The 13,284-nt window shown below is 40.1% G+C and overlaps 1 protein-coding gene across 1 annotated transcript in view; it reads right to left on the bottom strand.

Moving 5' to 3' along the window:
- Positions 1 to 13,284, bottom strand: part of LOC122539960 (speckle type BTB/POZ protein) — a 125,127-nt gene that overhangs the window by 69,364 nt on the left and 42,479 nt on the right. The window lies entirely within an intron of this gene.

Here is a 13,284-nt window from a genome sequence, read left to right as displayed (position 1 = left end):
ATAAGTCCTTCTTCAGGCTTATGCCCGAAACGTCGATTCTCCTGTTCCCTAGATGCTGCCTGACCTGCTGCGCTTTTCCAGCAACACATTTTCAGCTCTGATCTCCAGCATCTGCAGACCTCACTTTCTCCTATGTATAATGAACAAGACAGCAAGACTGCCAGAACAAAAAAAACACAAGGTCAACATAAAAACAATACGATTGAAAGCCTTAAAAGTCCATGCATACAAAAATGAAACCCTCACCACACAAAAATATCCTCACCACCTCCTGCTCTAAAACAATTTAAGTCTTCCAGACCCAGTAGCTTCAAAGAACTGAAAGTTCAAAGGTTGTATACAATTGGAAAAGAAAATAAAGATAGAAACTATCAAGAGCTTTGTAGATGTGTTTCAAGGAATACATGAAGTTCCTGAATTTCCTCACTGTCTTAGTCAAAAAAATTTACATTATAGGAAGCTGAGAGGGAATGAATGAATGCAAAAATAAACTCATACTCCTAAATAGACCAGAAAAATAATGCATTACCATTTTTCCCTGTTGGTGCATATAAGGCAGCAAAGTTTGTCCCAGCACAAAGAATATGAAGAGTTCAGATGCATCTATCTAGTGAGTATCTTTTTATACTAATGGTTATTGAATAACCTGATTTTGACAACATTTTGAAAAGTGTTCCCAGCAATCTAAAAATGAAGGCCTGAAACGCAGTGCTACCCAAGCTGACAAATGTAAAATAAAAAATAAACTGAACACTGGAGGAAAATCAGCATCTGTGGAGATAGAAACACTGAGTCCAGTATGACTCTTCTCTATAGCTGCTAGACCTACTGAATTTCTGCAGTATTCCTGGTGTTTGTTTCAGATTTCCAGCATTGGCAGTACTTAGCTATTATCCAAACGTAAAATGCAGGACAGATCTCTGAACAATCTCAACATCTCATGATGCAATATGCACCTTGCGTCTTGACTGTAAGCTGAATCTAACCCAAAGTGAATGTCAGCTCACTGAAATCAACTGAGGTGTATTACAAGCTGCGAATGTCTATCTATATTAATGATGTGAAGGTGTTGGACTGAGGTGGACAAAGTCAAACATGATATTGCACCAGGTTATAGTCCAACAGGTTTATTTGAAACCGCAAGCTTTCGGAGACCGGCTCCTTCCTCAGGCAGAGAGCTGGCACTCCAAAAACTTGCAGTTTCAAACAAATCTGTTAGACTGCAACCCGGTGTCATGCGATTTTTTACTCTATTTGCATTAGTATATTTCTTAGAAATATGGGACATTTATAACAAAACATAATTTCAACTTTAATGCAATGCTCTGGAAGGAGAATTAGACCTAAACTATTTATCAAATGAGTAATAGTTGACCTTAAGTAAAACTCTTGTATGTGTTTTGGCCAAAAATAATCCAAACCTCATTCGACTGACCATTTACTGATCATTGAAGTCAAACTCATCCTGGTGCTGTTCAGCTCATGCAAGTCAACATGCACTCTAGTTATCACATCAAATGGCATGCGCATTGTGTTCTCGCCACTACCATCCTCTAACATGACACATGGAGATGCTGGCGTTGGACTGGGGTGGACAAAGTCAGAAGTCACACAACACAAGGGAGTCATGAGCTTTCGAAGCACTGCTCCTTTGTAAGGTTCCTTCAGCTGAGAAAGGAGCAGCACTCTGAAAGCTTTTGATTTCAAATAAACCTGACGGACTATAACTTGGTGTTGTGCGATTTTTGAACATGATACATGGCATTAAAATATATCAGCAGGTACCCAGCTCAGTTCATAAAAGTTGCTGAGAATGCACAAGACATAATTCTGCAGCATCTCCAGAATTCAAGATAATAGAGAAAGCTCTCTACATAGCTTGGGAAATTCCAAAAAAATGAAACACATACAGAGCAAAGACTACTATATGGTCACAGTCAGAAAATGAAATAGTGAAATAGGTCTACGAAAATCACCAAAATCAACTTTAGTTTCTCACTGATCTTTCCGAATTCTCACCTTCAAACAAGCAAAATTATGCATTGCAAAGTTTTAGGCCAGCCCTGGATGATGCAATAGGTCTATTAGCAGATACAAATTTGTACTGCAATGGAGACCAAGATTTCATGGTAACTCCCAGCTGAACTCGATGATAGATTATCGGATTTCAGAAGCTTATAATGAAACATTGACAAAAGAATTAACATACATTGGCCTTTTTTTAGAGGAACATGGATGACACTCAAGGGTTTTGACATGTCAATCAAATGGTGAGGAAGAGATTCTATGATTTTATGAATAAGTTGAGAAAGAAAACAGTTATGAAGACAACAGGCTATGAATGGAGTAGCTTCGTCATTGTGCTGTCATCTGTGCCTACTGGGGCAAAGCTTAAGCCAACACTGATATTTGAGAGAGAAAAACAATCCCAAAGCAGCAATTCCCAAAAGGAGTTCTGTTCACCTTCAAAGAGAGGCAGAAAGCAGAAGAACCAAGTGGGAGGGTGAGAGGAAGGGTAGAAAATATAGTCCAGTAACTTTGGATTTTCCAAAGACAAAAAAAAACAAAGAAATAAAATCTTAAATATAGGTAAGCAGAAAATCGGAGAAGTATGCCAATTGGCCCTTCAACCCACTTTGCCATTCAATATAATGGCTGATCATCCGATTCAGTATCTTTTCTCTCCCCGTATCCTTTGAACCTTTAGCACCACAAACTAACTCCTTGTAAACAATGTTTTGGCCTCAAGTGATTTCTGTGTCAAAGAATTCTACAGGCTCACCATTGTGTGTGAAGAAATGTCTCCTTAGCTCTCGACTAAATGTTCTATCCCATATTCTTTAGACTGTGATCCCCGATTCTGGACTCCATAAACCATAGGAGCAAAAATTAGGCCATTCAGCCCATAGAGTCTGCTCTGCCATTCAATCAGAACTGATAAGTCTCAACTCCGTTCTCTCGCTTTCTCCCCGTAATCCTTGATCCCCTTGATAATCAAGAACCTATCTATCTATCTCAGTCTTAAAAATACTCAATGACCTGGCCTCCACAGCTTTCTGCTGCAATGGATTCCATACATTCAGTACTCTCTGGCAGAAGTTTCTTCTTATTTCCGTTCTAAAAGGTCTTCCCTTTACTCTGAGGCTGTGGCCTCGGGTCCTAGTCTCTCCTACCAATGAAAACATCTTCCCAACATCAACTCTATCCAGGGCATTCAGTATGTTTTAATTAGATCACCCTCATCCTTCTAAACTCCATCAAATATTAGCCCAGAATCCTCAAATATTCCTCATATGTTAAGCTTTTCACTCCTGGGAGCATTCTCCTGAATCTCGTCTTGACACCCTTCAGGCCAGTTCCTCCTTCCTGATATGGGGCACAAGACTGCACACAATACTCCAAATGTGGTCTGACCAGAGCCTTATAGAGCCTCTGAAGTACATCCCTGCTTTTATATTCAAGTCCTTTTTATGCCATCATTGCATTTGCCATCCTAACAGCTGACTCAACCTGCACGTTTACAGAGACTCCATGGTCAACAGGGGACATCCTTCCTATAATCTAGTACTGTCAGAATTTTATAACTTTCTAGGAAATTCTCCCTCATTTATCTCAACTTCAATTAATACAGTTGTAATGTTCATATGTCAGTCCTGCCATCCCAGGAATCAATCTGGTAAACCTTTGTTGTACTCGCTCCATCCTCAGATTAAAAATGCAATGTACCAGGTGCAGTCTCTTCGACAGCCTTTACAATGTTTTCATCTGGGACATCAAGGTATCACACCTTGTCAATAATGTTCCTGAAGGTGGATCTCAAAAGTGCGATTTTGCAGCCTTGTTCAACCACAGGATGACTGTCTGCCACTCAAGGGCATTAGGAGAAAAAGTGGAAAGACTAGATGAGTGGAAGAGAAGAAATTCACCACAGGTAGCAGCATATGAACTCCAACCTTCGCAAACCCTGGGGAGGTTTAGGATTAAATCAGAATGGAGATTGTGAAATGTTTCAAGAAAGTTGAGCTATCCAAAGTATAGATTCATAAAGTGCACAAAAGGCACTTCTGCCCATTGACTCTACACCAACAATAACTAAATGGGGACTAATCCCAATTTCCTGCACTTGTCCCATATACCTCAATGTTATGATATCTGAAGTGATCATCCAAATTTTTAAGGTTGTAAGGTTTCCAGCCTGCACTACCTTCTCAACCAGACTCCCAACAGCCACTGAGGCAGAAAATATTTTTTTCCCAAATCCGCTCTGAATCTCCAACCCCTTAACGAAAAGTGTATGCCCTCTTGTAACTGACCCCTCAACCAAGAAGAGCAGTTGCTCTCTACTCACCTTGTCCACACTCCAAGTTTTATACACCAACAACCGTGTTCCCCTTTAGTCTCTTCTACTCTAAATAAAACAATCCAAGCCTATCTAAGCTCAGTTTCTCCATCCCTGGCAATATCCTGGTGACCATCCTCTGTACCCCCTCTAGTGTTATGACATCCTTCCTGTACTGAGGTAATCAAAACCGTACACACTAAGGCCGAGGCCTAAAGCTCTGTACAACGCTAACATTACCTACTTCCTATACTCTATGCTACAACTAATAAAAGGAAGTGTCCCGTATGCCGTCTTAATAATCCTATTCACATGCTCTACCAACTTCAGGGATCAGTGAATAATTACACTAAGATCCCTGTGTTCTTCTAGTCTCCTGCCATTCATTAAGTACTCCCTCATTTTGTTGTTTCTTCCAAACCGCTTCACCTCGCACTTATCAGAATTAAATACCAACTGCCACTGGTCTGCCCATCTGACCAACCCATCCATCTTCCTTTAACCCAGAAACATTTTCTTCTATATCAACCACTCTATCAATCTTGGTGTCACTTGCAAATTTGTATATTCACCTATATCATTTGTATACATTACAAACAATAAGAGTCCCAGTACTAATCCTTGTGGTACACTACTGAACACCAGCCTCCAGTCATTCGAACAGCCTTCTATCACTAATCTTTTAAGTCTTATTATTAAGCCAGTTTCTGATCAATCTCTCCAAGTTTCCCTCAATTCCATGTGCTTTAACCTTCTCAAATTGATCTCCCATGTGGGACCTTGTCAAAAATTTGAATGACCTTGAATTCAAATCCATTCATAAACAACCCTAACTTTGAGTTAGAGAGATACAATTTGGATAGTTACCCAGGAAGTGTTGAACGGCTAAAGACCATGTTAACTCCTAAGTAATGGTACAACACCCATCCTGGGCCCGCTCAATCTCCAACTCCTCATCGACGTTATGACTACACCCCATCACCCATTCTAATAAATGCTATCTCACCGATTCACAGGACTCTCTATACCTCTCAGTCAACCACCACCTTTGCTCCCTCACCCACATGCCAACCCACCCAATTACCCATCTGCCAACCACCACATAATCCCACCTACCACTTTACCAATTATCCCCCTACGACTCTACCCCCTCACCTACCTGCTATACTACCCTCTTTCTAATTTGATATTTTTACCCCTCAGCCACTTGCTGCCAAACTCCCTTACCAGCTGATAGCATTAGTCCCTTACCCATCGTATACACTGTCATGACCACATGTGAAAGTTCTGCATCACCTATAGACATAACTTTAATTCCAACATATACTTTCTTTTCAAAAGAGCGCTAAGATGGCCATTTTGACAGTGGATGGAAATTCAGTAGCTGTCTGTAAAGAAATCCTGGAATGTTACACCTGTACAAAGATAGGGAAACTTTGAACAGAAAGTCAAAAACTAAAGAGACAAGCAGAGGCTAATTCCTAAACTGCGACTCAGCTATCTGCTGCAGCAGGTTTGTGCTTTTACCCTTCCAGGGAAAACTGAGGGGTTAAAAATGATTTTCAACCTTGGTTTGTGTGTCAGTGACCGAACATTATAGTGTGTTTGGTTAAATTGGCTCCTTTTAAAACATAAATGTTGCAACCAACCAGAGAGGTGGGTGACTGGCCAATTAATCCCGCCTCATCCAGCAGTTTAACTATAACAAATTGAGGAAATTACCTCATGGACCAATCATAACACCACTGTCGCCCCTCTCCGATATACCTTACACACCCCTCTACTGCCCGTAACTTTGGGTATTTAAACTGGCCTTTGACTGATTTATGCTGGCACCATTAAGTAAGGGCATGTATGGCTTTCACGTAGGATTCTTCACACCAGTCCCTGCAGAGATTCCCACTCCTGGTGAGTTCAGCACCATCCTCCATTGGAAGCTGAGCCACTAACTTCTCAGAGGGGTAACTGGTAATTCTCTTGTTAAATCAGAGTTGGACTCCACCCCAGATTAGAGGGTTTAGTTCATCAGATGTATCAGAAAAACAGCCTCTTGTTTTATCGATTTGCCTCATCTCAAATGGTGCACTGAGATGAACCTGGCTCTCAATGCCAACAAATAAAGGAATTCATTATTGACTTTCGGCAGGATGTATTTTAACCTTCTCAAATCAGTCTCCCATGTGGGACCTTGTCAAAAACTTTGCTAAAATCCATATAAACCACATCAACTAAATTTCCCTCGTCCACACGATAACGTTTCAGAAAACTAAAATTTGTTAGGCATGACTTCCCTCTGACAAAACCATTGTAATGTTAAAAGATTAAATTGTACTCTCTCTCTGGACATTAATGTAATGTCAAAGCATTAAACTATGCATCTTTCTCCAAGAAGCTGAACATTCTGAAAGTGTATGGTGGGATGACATTCTGTCTCAAAGACAGCATGCAGGAATTTAGATGACTATCAACTGTAATCCACACTTCATTTGGGCTGCCATTTATTACCATTCTACTGCTATTGTCAAGCTCTCATTCAGTCCCTTCCATTCAGAAATGCTTTCATAGGCATCACCCAGCCAATCAAATTCATTTGCAAGATCATCCCCCGATACTGAAGTATATCACACGGACATCGTGCAGGGAAGTAGCAAAGCCAGAACTTGTTTGAAGAGCCACCCTGAAGCCAAGACATCACACCCACATTGTCTTGGGTAATCACAGAGTCAGGTAATTATTTGCATAACAATTCCCCAGGACTAGGGCATTTACATTATCTCTGAGGATGACCTCATCCTACCATTATTGTATCTGGGGTAACATGTGGTTATAGAGGTGGGAGTGGCTGGAGTACCTGTGAGCATTACCAACTGACCTGTATAAAGGGGATGTGTTTCCTTTGTTCAGGGCCTCTTGACTGGACTTTGCACGTGTGTCAAAGGGGTCACCTAGCTTGTACAGGCTTTAATAAACTTAACTGTCAGCAGAAGTTGGAGTGTGCGAATTGCACCTAGTGTGTGAAACCTCAGGAAAAGAACCTAACACCAATGTTGACTATCCCTAATTAACCAATGCCTATCCAATTGGCTATTAATTTGCTCCTTCATAATTTTTTTTAATTAGTTTCCCTACCACTGACCAAGACTCTAATTTCCTGATTCAGCTCTACCACTCTTCTTGAAAAGTGGAACCACATTAGCCATCCTCCAGTTCTCTGGCTCTTCCCCCGTGGCCAGAGAGGAATTAAAAATTTGAATCACAGGCCCTGCAATTTTCTGCCTCGTCTCCCACAGCAGCCTGGAATGCAATTCATTCGGGCCAGAGGATCAGTCCGTCTTTAAGCCCGACAGAGCCTCCACTTCCTCCTCATTTCCTATTTCAAACTGTGAAAGTTCCTCATGGCCCCTTTTCCCAAATTCTGTACCTATGTCCTCCTCTTCCAGAGTGAAGACTGAAGAGAAATATTCATTGAACGTCCTTCCAATATCCTGTGGCTTCTCACACAGTTTGCCCTTCTGGTCCCAAAGGGGCCCTACTCTTCCCCAGTTAACCTCTTGTGATAGTTGGTTAGCTCATAACTCTTAAAAATCAAATAAAAACCCGGGGGGAGGGGTGGGCGGCAGAACAACAGCGCTTCACAGAAATCGCATTAATGATGTTACCCAGTATGGTAATGAAACGTCTGCAGGATAACCAAACAGCTCAGCAAGCTAACCAATTACCTCAGCCACAACCAGAGCTACAGATCTTTGCGAAAACCTTAATAATCTACTGCCTTTAGTGTATTTTAAAAATGTCCTAGGATTCTCCCTAATCCTGTTTACAAGTCATTTTGCATGACCCCTTTTTTGCTCTAATTGTTTTCTTAAGTTCCCTCCTGCACTTCCCATATTCCACCCAGCACGTAGCTGAATTGCTCCCTTTGGAGTTGCTAAAAGCCCTACTCCTCTTCCTTACCCAGTCCTGAATTGTCCTGACATCCAGGGTGCTCTTAATTTATTGCTCCGACATTTCTCTCCAAGGATACATGTTGGATCTGTACTCTCCCCAGCTCCTTTTTGAATGCCCCCCACTGCAGACTTACCGGCAAAGAGCTGATCCCAGTCAACTGTGGTCAGATCCTGCTTCATTTTAATAAAATCTGCTTTCTCCTAGCCCTATCATTTGTTAGGCCATCCTTTTCTTTACCCAGAACAAATTTGAACAGTATCACGTAGTGGTTGCTATTACTAAAATGTTACCCCACTGCCAATTCCAACACTTGCCAGGCTTCTTTCCTTAGAACCAGATCCAACACTGCGCTATCCCTTATTGGAACCCTTCCATATCTTCTCTCCTTACTGCAGTAATTGACTCTTTAGTCAATTGTGCTACATCACTACTCTTTCTATACCCTCCTCTGTATCGCCTTAACATCCCATACCCCAGAATGTTGAGTTGCCAGTCCTGATCTTCTCTCAATCGTGTTTCTGTGATGGCCACAATATCATATTTACTTGTGTCAGTCAACACTATTAACTCAACAGTCTTACCTATTACACTTGGTACATCAACATAAAAACCATTCAGCCTTGCCTTACTTTACTGACACTTAACATGGCTGAAATTGATGTGCTTCCATTGCTGAAGCATGATGTCTCTTTTTCATCAATATTCTATAACCCCACATACCCCGCCCCCCCCCCACCCCAGACTAGTTTAAACTCCTCCCACTAGCACTAACATCCTTGCAGGCAGGTTTGTTAATCAGAGTGCGATTCAGGTGAACACCATCCCATTTGTACATGTTCCACCTTCCCCAAATTCAGTCCCAGTGAACCAGGAACCTAAAACCCTCCCTCTTGCAATAACTTTCGAGCGACACATTCATCTGCCCTAATTTCCTATTTCTATACTCACTTGCACACTTGATGGAAAAAACTGATTACTTATGGACTGATATGGTCAATGATGGCATTTTTGCTGATAAATTACACCATGAATTAAGAAGATCAGGAGGAGTTATTTGGTTCAAAGGTCAAGGAGGAAGGTAATTTTAATGGATTTTCATTACACATTCTTTATGTTCTGCTGTTAAGCAGTATGCTTAAAAACTGAATGAAATTGTGTAAATTTGAATATGGCTTTGTTTTTGAGGAATTTAATTTCTGTATTTAACTCTCAATCTTCAGAGGTTATTATTTTAAAAATTACAACTCAGAATGAAAATACTTTGACTTTTGTGGGCAGGGTTGGTAAGAAGAATCTCTGGCCTAGTAATTCTGTAAACAGTGAGACACGGGGAGGTGAGCTTCAATTCATTGAAAATATTTCTCATCCACAAGCAGATTCCTTACTTTCTGACTAAAAAACTAGCCTAAAAAAAACTTTTACATGAGCTTAGACAGTAATTTTGCTACATTGCCCATTTTCAGAAACATGCACATATCACAGATCTCTTAAAAACGTATTTATTGCTACTACATTTAAAGGAAGCTTTTACTACTTTTTTTTAAAAAAAACATTAAGGCTTGTAATTGGATTCAATATGATCTGCACTTACCAACCTGGTTCAGAGGTGAAGTAAAGCAGTTACCAAGCCAAGTTAGCTTTCCAAACTGGAGAGAGTAATCTAATAATTGACAATAAATTTGTAACCAAGTAGGATTTAGTTCTTGTCAAGTTTGGAATAGTACAGATGACTCTTAAGGCACAAGCACCAGTAGGATGGCATATCAGAGTACTTTAGGAGAGCTTTGGTTCTTTTGTTAGTGATCGCGCATCCCTTATAAATCAACTGCCCTTTATGTTGTGTCACCTACAGTAAAAATTCTACACTACCAGCGCCTCTGCATTGGATTCCCTCCAATTTGCTTCAGAGAGCGGTGTTATCAACAAACTACTGATCAGGTCAAACACAGGTAGTTGTGGTATAATGCAGGTTTCGGCAGCGCAATTTGGCTATAACGTTGCTAAAGAATTAGGGAACAGTATTTTGGAGATCACTTACCTCCATTGACAATAGCCCGATTTCAGTGAGGATCGGTGCATGCACTTTGTCCTGCGCATGCACCAATGGGCGCGCCGAAATCTCCGCCCCATTCTGCATGTGTTAGTGTTCTTGCCATTCTGTGCATGCTGGAGGAGAAAGTGAGGACTGCAGATGCTGGAGATCAGAGCTAAAAATGTGTTGCTGGAAAAGCGCAGCAGGTCAGGCAGCATCCAAGGAACAGGAGAATCTACGTTTCGGGCATAAGCCCTTCCATTCTGTGCATGCTCCCATGCCTGCGCACATGCGATATTGGTGCTGGTCTTCGTACCGCTCTGTGAATGAGCGATGAGTGCCCCAGTTTTCATGTCATGCTATGCATGTGCCAATGCCAGCTGCCAACAGAGCAGCTGAGAGAGGCACTGTATAGAGAGTAGCTTTCTTACATTTTTAAAGTGTATTGTGATAACTTTTTGTTTTGTTAATAAATAGGATTTTAACCTTCATTCAGGCTGCGCTATACTTTGCATTACACTTTTGGGCGAGGTTTGAGCAATCGTGAATGATGCTTTTTGCCAACCTCATTTTTCCCATAGGCCCCATTATTTGTATTAAGCGAGGTTTTGTTTGAACACAACTACTGAGTTATAGGAGAACTAGCGCACTGAATTAATTGACAAGGTTGAGGAATTATGTATTAAGGATAAAATGAACATTAAATATGTAAAATGACGACAGAAACTTTTTTTTTAAAATCTACTACCTGCTCAACTTGCAGTTAGAGTTGGCTAGTCAAAAGGTTAATGCATGTACCAGGACTACTTTCACTTATTTTCTCACAGAGCCAGTTGAGAATTGAAACCTTTCTCTAAGGGCAAGACTCCAATATCTCTTTTCCTTCCCTCCCTCTTCATGAAAGTTGAATTGCATGATAACACTTGGATAGACATAACATGCAAATATAATTATCCCTCAATTTTCCATTTTGAATACACTAGTGGGGATTGTACACAATAAGTCTTCCTGGTATATCAAAAACATTATTTGGAAGTCAAGAAACAAAACCTACCATCTACAAACCAGACATACATGTTACTGAGAAACTATTTTAAACCTAATCCAGTTTCATTTTTTGGAATGTATGATTTTAACAACTTGATTGCTAAAGTTTGCCTACTGCCATATTCCTCTACAGCAACAAGAACTCACCTTTGCTTCACTTTTTGCCAGTTGAATAATTGATGGCTCCAAATTTGCACTGGATGCTTCTTGCTCACTCTCCGAAAGATTGTAGTAAAACTTTCTACATCTTAAACACTCCTGATAATGACATCAGAAATGCTAATTTAAATGTATACTTGACAATTTTTTAATTGCAATTATTTTCAATAATTTCAATTGACAATTTTAACTGCTTTGTGCTCAACTCCCTATCATTTAAACCTGCTACTTATTTTCCACTTGTCAGTAAATAAACCATTGGAGAATGGCTACACAAGAATTGAAATTGCAGTACTAACATACAAACTGGAGAATGCCATTCAACCAGTTGAGCCTTGCTCCACTATATGGTTGATCAGAACCTTAACTCAATTTACTCCATACTCCTAATATCACCAGCAAATAATGTATCACAGTTTTGAAACATTCAATTAATCCAGCATCAATGCCTTTTTGAGGAGTCAGGTCCACATTTGCACAACTCTTTGAAGTAATGTGTCCTAAGTTCACTCTAAACTTCTAAGCCCCAATCTTAAAACTGGTGTGCCAAGAGACATAGCTCATCTATTAAATCATTTTCACTACCTCAATTAGAACTTAATTATCGCAACACAGAACTGCAAACCAATTTTATCTACTTTGTACTTTCATTTTTTTTAAGCTTTGGTATCATTCGAGTGAATGTACCTTTGAGGTCTGGAATCAAAAAAGTGAACTCCAGATGCAGCTTACCCAAGTGTCAATAAAATTCCCAAATTGTGTTCCAAACCCTTGCAATAGACAAGCAACAGGCTATTAGAATTTTTGATTGTATTCAATATTTTGCTAAGCTGTAATCTAATAGCTAATGCTTGCTACTAAATTGCACAACATAGAGGGGGGGGGGGGAAAAACACAGTTGGGGGGGGGGGGGGGGAGAAGAGAGAGAGAGAGAGAGAGAGAGAGAGAGAGATTGATTTTTATCCGCCCTTAATCCTGACAAAATAAAAAAGATGGAGAATTGTTTTAAAAATGTTAGTTTAAAATCATTAGGAACAACTTACCAGGTAAACGACAGAGACTTCTGTTACATTTTTCTTTTTAGGTCAAGGTACATGTCAGTATACTAAATTAACAAGGATTTTTTTTCAGACAAAGCACCAGTCCTAATTGTCTATAGTGAGATTCATTCTCAGTTGTAGAACAAATGTGGCAATTCTTTGACACCTGTAGGCAGATTGCCAGCAAGTTCCTTTTTCACTAAGCTAATACAAAAACAATGCAAATCATTCAGGGCTTTCGGATGTCAAACCTCCGAGACATTATCTGTCAAAAGTGATTACTGATTTTGTAGCAAATCTCAACTCAATTTCTACCTTTCATGACAAATTGCCACATTTTCTGAAGCAATATTGATAGTCAAAAACTTGCCAATGTTTTTCCAAAAATTCCTTGGCTGGTGTTTGAGTCACATGTAATAAAACATGGAAACATTCAGTAATGTGCTTTCAGAATGGCAGAGTGCTGCATGAGAAGCCTGCATATCTGCTAAGTGGGTGACTATCGGAAAAAGGAAACAGGAGACAAATCTAGCTTAAAATTTCAAACACCGATTTGTGGTACCTTTGGTACCATGAGTAGAGTCAAATAAAAATACATCCATCTGCACTCTACATTACAGATTAAAGTGAACTTCCAAAACACCTTTACAAGAGAGTCACAATCCAATAACCAATTCACAACCCAATTACAGGTGTACATGTAATCAGGTTGGTATGTT

The sequence above is a fragment of the Chiloscyllium plagiosum genome, chromosome 33, assembly GCF_004010195.1.
Source record: "Chiloscyllium plagiosum isolate BGI_BamShark_2017 chromosome 33, ASM401019v2, whole genome shotgun sequence".
NCBI classification, from domain to species: domain Eukaryota; kingdom Metazoa; phylum Chordata; class Chondrichthyes; order Orectolobiformes; family Hemiscylliidae; genus Chiloscyllium; species Chiloscyllium plagiosum.
This window is presented reverse-complemented; position numbering and strand designations above follow the sequence as displayed.